The sequence below is a fragment of the Alexandromys fortis genome, unplaced genomic scaffold (assembly GCF_014885135.2).
Source record: "Alexandromys fortis isolate MF-2015 unplaced genomic scaffold, M_Fortis_MF-2015_v1.1 scaffold_56, whole genome shotgun sequence".
In the NCBI taxonomy this organism is placed as follows: domain Eukaryota; kingdom Metazoa; phylum Chordata; class Mammalia; order Rodentia; family Cricetidae; genus Alexandromys; species Alexandromys fortis.
In genome coordinates this window covers 9602875-9613549 of record NW_026067935.1, presented here as the reverse complement: position 1 = coordinate 9613549, position 10675 = coordinate 9602875, and the positions used below count along the sequence as shown (strand labels likewise).

General features: G+C 44.5%; 1 protein-coding gene across 4 annotated transcripts in view; it reads left to right on the top strand.

Annotated features, from left to right (window-relative positions):
* Window positions 1-10675, top strand: part of Map3k13 (mitogen-activated protein kinase kinase kinase 13) — a 119227-nt gene that overhangs the window by 45288 nt on the left and 63264 nt on the right. The window contains exon 1 of one of the 4 annotated variants that reach the window (XM_050146262.1): window positions 3712-3802. The exons of the other annotated variants lie outside the window; for them this stretch is intronic. The gene's annotated coding sequence lies outside the window, so the exon portion shown is untranslated. Of the gene's footprint in view, window positions 1-3711; window positions 3803-10675 lie in introns of those variants that run through there. 4 annotated transcript variants of the gene reach the window in all.

Sequence of the window (10675 nt, the reverse complement as noted above, 5' to 3'; positions counted from 1 at the left end):
CTCCCACGAAACCAATAGGTACAGTAGGATCAAAAACCCATTGCCATTGTTCTTGAGGTCTCAGTAGTCCTCATTGTCCACTATGTTCAGCGAGACCGGTTTTAACCCAGGCTTTTTCAGACCCAGGCCAGCAGGCCTTGGTGAGTTCCCGATAGAACATCCCCCTTGTCTCAGTGTATGGGTGCACCCCTCGCGGTCCTGAGTTCCTTGCTTGTGCTCTCTCTCCTTCTGCTCCTGATTTGGACCTTGAGATTTCAGTCCGGTGCTCCATTGTGGGTCTCTGTTTCATTAGTGATTTGTTTCATGTTCTCTAGAGCTGCCCAGTCTGTTTTGAGCATCTTACGCTTGAAGATGTAGTAGGGACAGTTTGATTCAGTGCTGTTCACCACGTTAAGAATCTTTTGTACGCTTTCTCTGATAGATGTGGTCCCCAGTGAGGTGTTCAATCGCATGACATGTTTTCAGACTAAAAAGACCTTAGAGATCATTATAGGTCGCTTCCTTTGGTTTGCAGATGAGGAAACTGAGGCAGAGAGTGGTTCTAAGTTGCGCAGGGCCAAGTCACTTGTGCCCCAGCTGGCTGCCTGCTGTTGGCACTTCTTTCCAGTTATTAAACCACAGTGGCTGAGGTCATAAACGTCAAGGGGTATTAAACGATATCACACAGCCTTTAAAAGCCTTAGCATAGCAAGCGTATGCTAACTGTAGATGAATTCATCTTGATTTTGACAGAGAAAAATGTAAACCTTAATTATGTTCAAAGCACTTAAGAGTTTCTAGGAAACTTCTTCCGACAGCGTGTGCTCTCTCTTGTCCTCTTTCTCCTTTCCTAGGTAGAAAGATGAGGGAGAAAGAAGCCATCAAGCCAGGCATAGTGGTGAACGTCTTTAATCCCTGCAGCACTCAGGAGGCAGAGCAGGCGGATCTCCGTGAGTTTGAGGCCAGCCTGCTCTGTAGAGCTAGTTCCAGGACAGGCAGGACTGTTACACAGAGAAACCCTGCCTTGGGGGAGGGAAAGGCATCAAACTGGCCTGATCTGTATAAATATCTAAGGAATCATGTGACTGGGGGTGGGGGAGCCCAGTTCTCGGCCTGCCCTGAGGGCTGTGGCATGGCACTGGGCCCAGGCCTGTGACCGGCATTGTGGCAGAGGCTGGAGTAGAGTCTTATTTACCATGTGCCAGAGAGACTTGGAAAGGTTGCCCGGCCTCCGAGCCTCCTGGAAGGACTACATACCTGAAGGGAATTTGCAATCCTTTGTCTTGTGAAATTAATCACTGGAAACCTCGGGGCCACCCTCTGCTCTGTAAGGGTGGGGCAGAGGTTAATGGAAAGGGCAGAGCACTAATTGACTGTGATAAGAGATGCTGATAGACCAAACTGTCGGAGGGCTTTGAGGCATTCGTCCTGGTTTGGTTGTTAGACAAAGAAGCATAAGACACAGCGTGATACCGAGAACTGGCAAGCAGTGTTGTTTCTGGGAATTACCAAAATGCCTAAGAGAGGAGCAGCATCTTCAGATGGGCAAACCTATGCCTTAGCCATTTAAAGTTTCTCAAACCATCAGCAAGAAAGGCACCTCCCACCCAAGCTCCAGACCAGACAGTACTTCCCTCCAAAGACAGATGGTCAGCCCGTTATTCCCTGGAGGCAGGAAGATTAAGCTCCCTGCCCCTGTTATACCTCGTTGTTCTCTGCAAATCTATCATGGTTGCGCTAATCTGCCTTCATTCCAGATTTACACGTCTGCCGGGTTTGCCTTATGTCCTGGCTCGGCTTGAGTTCTGAAGAATAGATCCTGTTTCTTGTTTGGTGCTTTTTAAATTGGTGACATGTCAGGAATATACAAATCAACAAGCTTTCCACCCGCGTGTGGCCACGCGCAGCAAACACTCAGGAAAGGCTCGTTGGATTCTGACTTTTTCTTTTCATCCTCTCCACCCTTTGCAGACTGTAGGCATCACAGTCATTTTTTCCTGGGGCCTCTTGTCTCAGGGTCAGTGCAAACAGACTGATATTTATGAAACTTAAGGCTGAACAGTGGCACTCACAGTAGACAGTCAGACTTGTTGATAGTCATTTGGACTCAGATGGTCAGGTCTTCTTTCTCTTTAGACACTAAACATTTAAATAAAGCAATGGGAGACAGATGTGGCCACGTGCTCCTGTGCACCCAGCACTCCAGATGCTAAACCTGAGCTTAATAGTTTAAGGATAGCCTAGGCAACGTAGCAGCTCCCACATCCCCTTTAAAATGCAGTGAAACAATACATGCATGCAGTCAGCCTTCCACTGAATTTTTCCATTCGTAAAAATGTGATGGCTGACCGGGCCGTGGTGGCACACGCCTTTAATCCCAGTACTCGGGAGGCAGAGGCAAGTGGATCTCTGTGAGTTCAAGGCCAACCTGGTCTACAAGAGCTAGTTCCAGGACAGGATCCAAAGCTACAGAGAAACCCTCTCTCAAAAAAAAATGTGATAACTGTATCTGGACTGAGCATGCCCACACTTCTATCGTTGATCTCCACACAATGACCCATGACAATGGTTAACACGGCACTCATGTTATATTAGGTACTAAAAGCAGTCCAGAGTGTTTAAAATACAGAGGATTGCATACCTTCTAGGTCAATATGTCTTCACTTTGTGCTAGGAGCTTTCTAGGGAGTCCTCAAGCCAATCCCTACAGATATGGACGGACAGCCATGTGCTAACGAGAATACAGATCTTGTCTCTCCTAGTCAGGAAAGTTAGTTATCCCCGCTTCCTCCTGCACCCCTTAGCTGTCCTCTGTTGAGTTCAAAGAGTTGCTTATAGAGGGTGGGCCTTTGAATAAAGGTGCTGGTAGCTTGAGGGAGAGACGAGAAGATGGCCTATATGTGTGCCGGTGTAAGAAAAGACACTGGCGATGATAAAACTTACTTGAGAGAGGAATAATGCTGATCACCAAATTAAAGAAAAGCGCAGCCACGTGTGACTCTGCAGACTTCATTGCCGTTCTGCCTTCCCGACGTCCTCGTGCCGTTTCAGTTTAACTACCTCCTCGTTCTGTTTCAGCGGCCTTCCCGGGTTGAGTGTTCCCTGCTTTCTGACCCCCCAGGGCCCCTGTGCACTGACATACAACGGTCCTCTACCCCTGACTCCAGCCAGGGCACCATCAGTTCCGTATACTAAACATCTCAGATGAGCTTTGCAGTCCCTCTGGGTAGCTTGGTTCCCATGCTCTACCTCCCTCGTATCTACTGCTCTAAAACAGAACCATCTTTCAGATCTAACCTTCTCGCCTCTGTCAGAAGAGCAGACATCCTGTCAACCACCTCCCCCACCCTGCTGTTTCTCCCTTCCGCCACACAGCCTTGTGATTCTTTATGTGTCTGTGTGTGCATGTTGTGTGTCTGTGCGTTCATAGGTGCCTCTCCCGAGTGGTGCTCTCTCTTCCTCTCTATTCATGTGGAACAGTAATCTTCCCTTTGTACTTCAGAAACGTGCGCCTGCCCTGCAGAGAGGCTCCCACAGCACCTAGTCATTACTTCTGTGTGTGTTCTTCTCTAGTCAGGGCAGGGATACACTGTTTTTTTCATAGCAAGCCAACACCATGGATGATTAACAAAGTATTTGTTAAGTTGGTAAATGAGTAAGTAGAAATATGTTGTAAGTGACCTCTTTCCTCATCAAAAAGGGGCGGTTTTGCTCTAGTCTTGTGACTTGGGTGGCAAATCTGAGGGGTGTTTTTCTCAAGGGGCACCAGTGAGAACTAACCTGGAGATCTTGAATCTTTTGGGAGAGAAGACAGGTCTAAGTTGTAAGTATTCAAACAGCATGCCAAGATGACCCAAACAAGCAAAAAATGGTTGTCTAAACACTCTTGATTGTACTCTGTTTCTTCCAAGAGTGAATCGGGTCTCATCAAGGCTGTTTTTCTTGCAACCTATAATATTCTGGTTATCTTGAAAAATTTAATTCTCAGAAGTTCTCTTTATTTTCTCCTTGTTTTCTTCCATCTTTTCCTTCCCCATCCATCTTGAAAAGTATCATATGTTGAGAAGTTATCTGAGGCAGCTCAGCTCTTAGCTTGCAGCCAGAGATAGAAGAGCATAATCAACCCCTCCGGCAGTGCGTGTGGTGTGTGCGTGGTTACGTAAGTGTCCTCACGCAAAATGCTAGCACTTGCTGCTTCTCATTACTGTAAATAATGTCGCCATCTTCTTGTCAAGAAATACTTGCAAGGTGACCAGAAATCGGCAAAATATCCCAAAAGCTGCCGTTTCTTCTCTTGGGTTTATTTGCTTAGTGCTCTCTGCATCCTGACCCCACTCGTCTTGTGAAGTGTACACAAGACTTCTCTTTATAATTTAATAAGTCTAGGACTTTGCATAGGAGGGGTGTGTGTCCTGGTGTCACTTCAGAAAGCCAGACAGGGCTGTATCTTGCGGCTGTAGCAGAGGCCCTTTCTGGACTCGGAGCTGCCCTTGCCTCCTTGCCTTCTCCGGATGGCTGCCCTGATAGATGAACTCTCCTAGGGGAGCCTTATGGATCAGCCCTCTGTCCATTACCATGTAGCAAGGTTGTAATTTATAGCCCCAGATGGTGACTTACCACCTCATCACTCCCGACTTACTTCAGCAAGGATATTAGCTATTAAATTGCCTCTGTCTTAACAATAGTCTGTACTGTTTGCAAACGACATTCTCCAAATGTTCCCATTTATCAAAATATTGTTTTAAATGAAATTTCATCAGAATATGAAGAACATTATGCATTATAGAAATAAATAGTCAGCCTCTTTGGGGGATTTTAAGTGTGGAAATCAAATATTAAGGCACAAATTCTGGTCAGATTCCTGAATTTTCATCGGTGATGTCAGCCCTTCTTGGATGGGTGCTTTCAATGCTGAGGGCCTTGGGACATGTTCTGCCACTGCTGAGCTACAGGCCCTGCCTTGGGCTAATCGTTAAAGCTTATGGGCCTATCTTCTACATAAGAACTAAGGTTCTTGCCAGAGAACATAACCTATTATTGTTAGCTGCTTGGTGTTGTTGAGAGCTCACTCACATATGAAAAATCACAGTCAGAGGAGACTTTCTAACGGGCCGTGGCTTGTCCCTAATGGATGACCTCAGGCCTCAAAGAGCTGCTGACTCCAAATCTCTTACTGTGAGCTGCTTTGGGGCACTGTGGATGCCACCTGGTCAGGAGAGGTAACTGGGAAACGTGCACTGTGTTGGAGGATATTGTTCTGGCTCTGTCATCTTTTTAATTTGGGGTACATCTGTGAAAGGGGGGGTCTCTCAGATGAAGCAGAAATTGTTCTTGGATGATGTGGATGTTTTCATCTTACTTGAACAATTGTGTCTTTACTCTGATCGGTAGAAAGCCCCGGTCCAAATCTGTGAGTCCTTTTTTTCATGTTGCTAGCACACTGGTTTGTTTTAGTTATTTATGGTTTGCCTCCTTATTTTTACTTCACTCTTTAAATGTTTTGTTTATATTTTTCTTAACTTCTTTATTACACCGTGCATGTTTTTGTTAGCAGTCTCAAATTCTATTCAAGGTTAAATCTGTGTATCTTCCCCTAATGTTTATTTTTAATTCAAATCTCTTTCAGAAGCCAAGCTTATTTTATTCTGCCTTACAACAAAATCCCAATATTATAACATTTAAATATTAGTATTTAGTTGTAGACGCTTCTGAACTCTGAAGATCATAAAGCCGCACATTGTGAAATACAGGCTGTATTTATTTGACAGGATGTAGGGCCAGATGATGTCTGGAAGTCTTACTGTGTAATTTAATCCTGGTGCTGTGTTTTTGGCTTCACCAGCCTCCGAGTGTGCATATGTAATTGAGTGCACATGTGTAAAAAGCATGGCCCTGATAGGAAGGAGAGGGAGAGAGATCATTAGCAGAGATTACACTCGCCTCTCCAGCTGGGCAGCGTGCCTCTGAATTCCAAGGGCTTTCCCCAGTGTGAATTATTAGACTGTCTCAGCTGCGGCTCAGTTCCCCTCCGGCTGAAGTGCATTTACTATGCCTTTACTGTGCCCCGAGAGGCAGAGGGTCCTGTGGTCCCAGACGTATCTTATGCATGCAAAAAGGGTGCAGAACCTATGGTACAGGGTCTGCCCAGATCAAAACTTGGTGGCCAAGCGGAAATAAAGAAAAAGCCGAGTGCTAACTCTACATCCATGGGGTTTGGGGAGTGGTGAGTACAATGAAATGATTCCTGTCTCGCTAAAACAAATAGGAATTATCAAAGGAGTTGGGGTCAAATCAGTGGAGATCTCCTGATTTGCTCCTGCCTGAAATTCTAAAGACTAATGAATGAACCCCACTCTGAATCTAGAATTGTGTCCATCTTCTTGATTGATGAGGTTCTTTGGCAGTGATGGTACACTGAGAATTATGAAACCATGAACCCTTTTAGAATAGCATGTTATATCATAACAGGACTGTAGTCTTACCCATTAATTGGCTGAACAGAAATTACAGATACAATAAATGATCTATTTTAGTATTCTCATTGGCAATTGAGGCCACATGTATTATGTTACTGTAATCTTAAAAGGCATGGTGGAGTGATGGATTTATTCAGTGTAGTCATTTTACAGTGTACATCAGTGACAGAACACCACATTGCACACTGTTTGCTTGCCGGTTTATCAGGGTATGACATCTGCTGTGAACCGATGCAGTGGGAAAGCAAAGGGGGGCATAGTGTCTTCCCCTGTGCCGTACCTGAAAAGACCAGCGTATGAGATTATTGACAGACAGTCAGGAGGACACATGCAGTCCTCAGATAACACAGACCCTGTAACTAAAGGATGAGTTTAAATCTTTCCAAAGTAACAAACTGTTGACAGGCGCCGAAGTCGTCGTATCTCAATGTCGTGTTCTCCTTCCCAAGTCCTGACAAGGAGGAGCACAGCGGGAAGACGAAGGAAACCACTTCCTGCAGGCTCGTTTGCTCATTTCTCAGGACAATGCCCACATGCCCCCACTACCCTGCACCGCCATCAGCAGTAACCACTGCCACACTCGCTCTAGCTAAATAGTAGCCTAAATGATGCATCCATTTAAGACTGAATAAATAGACAAATTGAGAACTTAACATTTACCATATTAGTGAAAGCCTTTGTATGCAGAGGATAAATATGAGATACAAACTATGAGGAAGACACTGAGTCTCTCTACCAATAAGACTGACATGGCAGGAACAGGAGGACACTAAGTCTCTCTCCCAGTAAGACCGGAAGTAAGTTCTCTTCCAGGCAAGAGGACGACACAGAGTGGACATGCATTCAAGGCTTATACTTGAACCTGAGTTCCTTTACACTGCTAGGCTGTGGAAATGGAATAAATTGCCATTAAAAGTTAGGGCTGGCAGTCAGGCCAGCTTGACTGCTGTATAACCCGCCCCGGAGAACCGGGCCCCGTGTTTCTTGCTTTAATGTCCTACTGTCCCCTTCTTGAAATCCCTGAGAAGTTCTTAGACAGGAAATTCTTTTTTGTCTTTCAGATAATTAAAAAAAAATTAAGCCGGGCTTGGTGATACATGCCTTTAAATACCAGCACTTAGGAGGCAGAAGCAGGGAGATAGCTGAGTTTGAGGACAGCCTGGACTACAGGACAAGTTCCGGGACAGCCAGGGAGACACAGAGAAACCTTGTCTCACAAAAATTGAGATTATAATATAATTACATCATCCTTCCTTCCCGCTCCTCCCTCTTTTTTAAAAAATGAGAATTTCCATTTATTCCTGAAGTTGCCAAAAAACATCACCGAAGACATCTTTCCATTTTCTGATGTCTTCCTTATCTCTTTCTTCAGAGGACTAAAGTTTTCTTGTAGAGATCATCGCTTCCTTGGTTAGGTTTATTCCTGGACATTGTACTTTCTTTGAGGCTATTATGAATGAGACACTGTTTTTGCTGGTGGTGTATAGAGAAGCTGTTGATTTGGGCAAAGTGATTCTGCCTCGTTGCTCCTGCCTCTGCCCCCCCCCCCCCCGAGTGCTCCACCATCACCAACTCGATGGAAGGATTTTTATTGCTATTTAAATTTATTCGTGTGTTACATGTCTGTTTTAGATTTCGGCTTCTTTTTGGTTTCGTTTTGGTGATTTGACTGAATCTAGAAATTCATCCATTTATTCTAGGTTTCCCCACTTAATGGAGTATAGGTTTTGAATGTATTCCCTTACAACATTCCAGATTTCTTTGGTGTCTGTTGTAATTTCTGATTCTGTTCATTGGGGTACTCTTTTTCTTTCTTTTGGTTAATTAGACCAAGGACCTGTCAATGCAAGTTGGAGCAGAAGAGAGGATTTACAGGTGAGCTTGAGCCTTGATGTTGGCTATGGCTTCTGTGGAATGAGGTCAGATGGATACAGGGGACTGGACTGATACGCAGGATGTGCGTACTGGTCCAAGCCTGGAGTTGGGGGTAGATCTGGTGGTTATGGAGGTACTTGGAGAGGAGAATCAGGTGGACTTACCTAGGTAGGTCGGGAGGAGAATGTGCAGGATCTGGCTTGTTGGAGAGGTAGGGAATCTTCATTTTCAGATTGTACTTAGCTCAATAAGTTTTAGCTGTTCCGTTGACAGCTTATAAAATTGTCCCAGCTCTTCAGTAGTGTCCTCACCAACAGCGCATCTTCTTGTACCTTCTCTGCCCAAAGGCTACCATGCTGCTGCTACATCCTGAAAAGTGCATTGCAGAATGCATCATTGCCAATGAATGACACAAGCGCCCCCCCCCCCCAGTACTGCCTTGCTGAAAGATACATATTCTATATGCATTACTTACTGTAATGACAGGAACTTAGAAACTTCATATTTTGGTCATTCCAGTTACTGTGGTTTTGAATTGAAAGCTTTCTGACCATTACATATATATAATAAGTAATCTGAGGCCGAATCCTTTTGATGGGGGAAAAGGAACTGGGCGACCCAGTATGAAAACCTTCCACACTGTTGTGCCGCCCTCTAGTAACCGCTCTTCATGCCCCTTACAGTCACCATCTTCAACCATTGGCATTCTTAGAGAATGAAGGACCTCGCGACGTAAGACCTGATACCCTGAATCTGTCAGGGAATTGGCACAAGAAAAGGCTTTCTGAACAGGACCCAAAAGCACAGGCACTGAGACCTCCCTCCCTTCTCTCTTTTTCTGTCTAACACAGGTTTTACTCATTTGCCCAAACGGATATCAAACTCCTGGGTTTAACCCATTGTCTGCCTGATCCTCCCGAACATAGCTGGAAACTGTAGGCAGGCACTACCATGCCTGGATTGCTTTCCCTTTTTAAATTTTGTTTTGGGTTCTTGTTTTTGTTTTGTTTATTTGTTTGATTTTGTTTTATCCAGACAGGGTTTCTGTGTAGCCCTGGCTGTCCTGGAACTCACGCTATAGACCAAGCTGGCCTCAAACTCAGAGATCTGCTCATCTTGGCTTTTCAAGTGCTGAGATCAAAGGCGCACAGCACCAAACTCACTTCCTGTTTCCTATTTTAAACTTTGACTCTCAATACTTTTTAATCTAGTGGGGTTGGATGGATTCTCTTTTATAATACCCATTCTCATTAATAAACCCATTTATTCTGTTATATGGGGGAAGAAAGAAGGAAGTTAGGAATCTGGGATGTGGTGAGGTCATCCCAGAAGACAGTAAGATAAAGTTAAAAAGCCTGAGAGGAAAGAAGACTATGAAAGGCTATTAGAAATCCTCGTGGTTATAGAGACTCTCTTCTCTGTTTGTTTTGGAAGAAAAAGGCTTCCTGTGCTGGTGATGTGTAGGAGAACCCGTGGGAATCAGCGATTCTTATTGAGCCATTTGGCTACCACCAGACCTCAGTCCTTAGCCTTCCTTCATTCTGGGAATCTCTGAAGATGTCTTTCATAGTCTCTTGTTATTTTTGTTGGTCATACTGTTTTGTTTGTTTGTTTGTGCCAGGATCTGTCTCACAGTGGCCTAGAACTGACTTTGTAGTCCAGGCTGGCCTGGAACTTGTGGCAATCCTCCTGCTCTAGCTTTTGGAATGTTGGGATTATAGGCCTAGCTGACTTTGAGATTCTTAAGGTATATAGCCTTGACTGTGCTAAACTCTCACCAATTTTATCCTCTAGATGTATGATTAGTAATTTTCATTTAGAAATATCCAGAGGCACTTCTGTCTCAAAGGATATTAAATGATCCCACATACAAAATTAATGATAATGTATTCACAAGTAAGCAAGTTATAAGTGTAAAACATGATTGCATTTTAACAGTGCCTGCCAGGCCCACTGAAATGGACTTGCACTTGTGAAGGGCATCTTGGGAAAGTTTATGAAGAGCATCCTGTCCCTGTGAGCCGAGGCTGCTGCTGCTGCACCCCACAGTCTGAGGCCAGATGGACCAGGGGCGAATGTGCACTGCAGTCTGCAGACCTTTGCATTTTATCTTTATGAAGAGTTCGTGTTAGTGGAATCATGTAGTATCGTATGGTTTTGAACGTTTCTCTGTTTTCTCTTAAAATCATTTGGGATTCCCCCGTGTTATTTTATATCTTTTTAAGTTCATGCTTCAGGTGTAACAACGGAGAACCCATCTAAGGATTTCAGCTTTCTTTCTTTCTCTCTCACTTTCTGTCTTCCTCTCTCTCTCTCTCTCTCTTCCTTTTTTGTTTTTTTTTTTT